Source organism: Arachis ipaensis, chromosome B10 (genome assembly GCF_000816755.2).
Source record: "Arachis ipaensis cultivar K30076 chromosome B10, Araip1.1, whole genome shotgun sequence".
Classification (NCBI taxonomy): domain Eukaryota; kingdom Viridiplantae; phylum Streptophyta; class Magnoliopsida; order Fabales; family Fabaceae; genus Arachis; species Arachis ipaensis.
This window is the reverse complement of record NC_029794.2, coordinates 60,869,274-60,874,411: the sequence shown is the minus strand read 5'-3', so window position 1 is coordinate 60,874,411 and position 5,138 is coordinate 60,869,274.

The window sequence follows — 5,138 nt, the reverse complement described above, 5'->3', positions numbered from 1 at the left end:
TTCTGATTGCCTTAGGTGGTGGTGGTGGTGGTAATTTTTCAATTACTTCCACTTTAGCTTGATCCACCTCTATTCCCTTGTTTGAAATTTTATGCCCAAGGACAGTCACCATAGGGACGATTCCTTCAGTCACCATAAAGTGACATTTTTCCCAGTTTAAAACTAGGTTGGTCTCTTGGCATCTTTTCAGAACAAGTGCTAAATGGTCAAGGCAGGAGCTGAATGAGTCTCCAAATACTGAAAAATCATCCATGAAGACTTCCAGAAATTTCTCTACTATATCAGAGAAGATAGAGAGCATGCACCTCTGAAAGGTTGCAGGTGCATTGCACAGACCAAAAGGCATCCTTCTGTAGGCAAACACTCCAGAAGGATATGTAAATGCTGTTTTCTCTTGGTCCTGAGGATCTACTGCAATTTGGTTGTAACCTGAATAGCAATCCAAAAAGCAATAATATTCATGACCTGATAGTCTTTCTAGCATCTGGTCTATGAATGGTAAAGGGAAGTGATCCTTCCTGGTGGCTGTATTGAGCCTTCTGTAGTCAATACACATACGACACCCTGTAACTGTTCTTGTAGGAACCAGTTCATTTTTTTTCATTATGAACCACTGTCATGCCTCCTTTCTTGGGGACAACTTGGACAGGGCTCACCTAGGGGCTATAAGAAATAGGATAAATAATCACAGCCTCTAGTAACTTAGTGACCTCTTTCTGCACTACCTCCTTCATTGCTGGATTTAGCCACCTCTGTGGTTGAACCACTGGCTTAGCATCATCCTCCAATAAGATCTTGTGCATGCATCTTGCTGGGCTAATGCCTTTAAGATCACTTATGGACCACCCACGAGCTGTCTTGTGTGTCTTTAGCACTTGAAGTAGTGCTTTCTCTTCCTGTGGATTTAAAGCAGAGCTTATGATCACCGGAAAAGTATCACCTTCTCCCAGAAATGTATATTTCAGGGATGGTGGTAGTGGTTTGAGCTCAGGTTTCAGAGGTTTCTCCTCTTCCTGAGGAATTTTCAGAGGCTCTTTTATTTCCTCTGATTCCTCCAGATCAGGCTGAACATCTTTAAAGATATCCTCTAGCTCTGATTCGAGACTCTCGGCCATGTTGATCTCCTCTACCAAGGAGTCAATAATATCAACGCTCATGCAGTCCTTTGATGTGTCTGGATGCTTCATTGCCTCAACAGCATTCAGCCTAAACTCATCCTCATTGACTCTCAAGGTTACTTCCCCTTTTTGGACATCAATGAGGGATCATCCAGTTGCTAGGAAAGGTCTTCCTAGAATGAGAGTTGCACTCTTGTGCTCCTCCATTTCCAGCACTAAAGTTAGTGGGAAAGGCAAATGGCCCAACCTTGACAATCATATCCTCAATTATGCCTGATGAATATTTAATGGAGCCATCAGCAAGTTGAAGACATATCCGGGTTGGTTTGACCTCTTCAGTTAAGCCAAGCTTTCTGATAGTGGATGCAGGGATTAGATTGATACTTGTCCCAAGGTCACACAGAGCTGTCTTGGTACAAGTACCCTCTAATGTGCATGGTATCATAAAGCTTCCGGGATCCTTAAGCTTTTCTGGTAAGCTTGTTAGGATGACTGCACTGCATTCTTCAGTGAGAAAAACTTTTTCTATTTCCCTCCAATCCTTCTTATGACTTAAGATCTCTTTCATGAACTTAGTATAAGAGGGTATTTGCTCAAGTGCCTCTGCAAACAGAATCTTTATTTCAAGAGTCCTGAGATAGTCTGCAAAGCGGGCATATTGTTTATCCTGTTTCGCTTGGCGGAGTTTCTGAGGATAAGGCATTTTGGCTTTATATTCTTCAACCTTAGTTGCTGCAGGTTTATTTCCTACAGAGGCAGGTTGAGAAGCCTTCTTGAGGGAGTTATTATCAGCACTTGTAGGTGTATGATCCCTCACTGGCATTTGAATGCCAGAACTGGACATGGATTGGGCATTTAACGCCAGATTCCTACCCTTTTCTGGCATTTAAACGCCAGAACTGAATATGGATTGGGTGTTTAATGCCAATTTTTCATCATTTTCTGGCGTTTGAACGCTAGACTTATTCCTCTCTGGGCTCTTACTGTCCTCAGAGGGATTTTGGGTAGCAGGTTGCTTATCCTCTGTCAGCTATTCTTTTCTTGGCTTTCTGCTGCTTTGGGTTGAGGTATTTAATGTTTTTCCACTTCTTAATTGAACTGCTTGGCACTCCTCTATTATCTATTTTGATAACTGCTGTTTTGTCTGATTCAATTGTGATTCCATATCCTTGTTAGCATTTTTGGTTTCTTGCAGCATCTCCTTAAATTCGGCTAACTGTCTTGTTATAGAAGATAGTTGCTGATTGAGTTCAGCAAATTATTCCTGAGGACTAAAGTCAGTTGATACTGCCTCAACTTCTTCTTTCATGGAGGACCCATTACTTATGTACAGATGCTGATTTCTAGCAACTATATCAATAAGCTCATGAGCCTCTTCAATAGTCTTTCTCATGTGTATAGATCCACCAACTGAGTGGTCTAGAGATACCTGAGCTTTTTCTGTAAGCCCGTAGTGAACCCACTCTTAAAACATTTCAGAGGGGCATTTTCTTAGCATCCCTCTGTACCTCTCCCAGGAGTTATAAAGGGATTCATCATCCTCTTGTTTAAAACCTTGGATATCCAGCCTTAGCTGTGTCATCCTTTTTGGAGGGAAATATTGATTCAGAGATTTGTCTGATAACTGTTTCCATGTTCTTATGCTTGCTGTAGGTTGGCTATTTAACCACATTTTAGCTTGATCTTTTACAGCAAATGGAAACAGTAATAATCTGTAGACATCCTGATCTAATTCCTTGTCACGTACTGTGTCAACAATTTGCAAGAACTGTACCAGAAACTCAGTAGGTTCTTCTTGAGGAATACCAGAATACTGGCAATTTTACTGCACCATGACAATGAGCTGAGGATTTAGCTCATAACTGCTTGCTTTGATGGGAGGTATACAGATGCTGCTCCCATATGCAGCAGTAATGGGGTTAGCATATGACCCCAGAGTCCTTCAGGACTGTTCATTTCCATTTATGTCCATAATGGATAAAATAGAATTGATATGAATTGCAAACAAAATATATTTTTGTTTTTATTTTAATTAAGTAGAACAAACCGAGTTATTAAGATAAATAAAAATAATAAGACAAAATAAAATAATTAGAAATTAAAATATAAATTTCGAAAACCAAGAGAAAAATAATTGAAAACGAAAGTAATTACTTAACTAAGAAGATTTGAAAAACTTTGGATATGATTTTTGGAAAGAATTTTGAATTTTGAAATTTCAAAACTAAGATAAGATAGAATAGAAAGTTTTACAATAAAAATATGAATTTTTAAAGGGAAATTCGAAAATTAATTAAAATAAAGAGAAAAGGTATTTTTGAATTTAATGAAGAAAGAGAAAAAGAGTAAAAATGACACCAAAATTAAATTTTTAGATCAAAACAAGGGAAACAAACAGGAAAACTTTGAATATCACGATGAACAATAAGAACAACTTTTGAAAATTTTTAAGAAAACAGAAACACAAAGGACACCAAACTTAAAATATGAAACTAAACTCAAACAAAAAACTCAATTATTAGTTTATAAAAATTTTCGAAAAAGATTTGAAAAGGAAAATAATGATAAAAGAAAAAATTTCAACCACAAACAATAATAGAAGACGCGATTTTAGTGACTCTAAACAAAAAGGATAAAATTTTCCTAATCTAACCAACAAAACAAACCATCAGTTGTCCAAACTCGAACAATCCCCAACAACGGCGCCAAAAACTTGGTGCACGAAATCACAATCACACTTTTGCAATTCCGCACAACTAACCAGCAAGTGCATTGGGTCGTCCAAGTAATACCTTACGTGAGTAAGGGTCGATCTCACGGAGATTGTCGGCTTGAAGCAAGCTATTGTTATCTTGTAATTCTTAGTCAGGATATCAGTAATGATTCTTAGTTTTAATTGTAAAAAGTAAAAGAACATGAAATAAATACTTGTTATGCAGTAATGGAGAACAGATTGAAGTTTTGGAGATGCTCTATCTTCTGAATCTCTGCTTTCCTACTGTCTTCTTCTTCACGCACGAAGATCTCCTTCCATGGCAAGTTGTATGTTGGTGGATCACTGTTGTCAATGGCTACCATCCGTCCTCTCAATGAAAAAGGTCCATGTGCATGGCTAATCATCTGTCGGTTCTCACTTGTGTTGGAATAAGATCCATTGATCCTTTTGCATCTATCACTACGCCCAATACTTGTGAGTTTGAAGCTCATCACAGCCATCCCTTCCCGGATCCTACTCAGAATACCACAGACAAGGTTTAGATGTTCTGGTTCTCAGGAATGATGCCAATTGATTCTAGCTTTTACCACTAAGGCTCTGGATTCAGGGATTTGAATGCTCTGTTGTCAGGAGAGGCAATCAAACTCCTGAACCAGGAACCCAAGAGATATACACTCAAGCTATTACAGATAGAACGTAAGTGGTTATCAGGCACGTGTTCATAGGTTGAGAATGATGATGAGTGTCACGAATCATCACATTCTTCACGATTAAGTACGAGTGAATATCTTAGAACAGAAGCAGGTGTGTTGAATAGAAAATAGAAGTAATTGCATTAATTCATCGAGACACAACAGAGCTCCTCACCCCCAATCATGGAGTTTAGAGGCTCATGCCGTAGAGATACAATGTAAAATGTGAAAATGTCATGAAGTCCAAAAAAAATCTCTAAAAGTAGTTTTATACTAAGCTAGTGACCTAGGTTTATAGAAATTGAGTAAACTAAGATAGGTAGTGCAGAAATCCACTTCCGGGGCCCACTTGGTGTGTGCTTGGACTGAGAATTGAAACTTCCATGTGTAGAGACTTTATTTGGAGTTAAACGCCAGGTTGTAGCTTGTTTCTGGTGTTTAACTCTGGTTTGCAACTTGTGTCTAGCGTTTAACGCCAGAATATTGCTGGAAAGCCCTAGATGTCTACTTTCCAAAGCAATTGAGAGCGCGCCAATTGGGCTTCTGTAGCTCCAAAAAATCCATTTCAAGTGCAGGGAGGTCAGAATCCAACAGCATCTGCAGTCCTTTTTC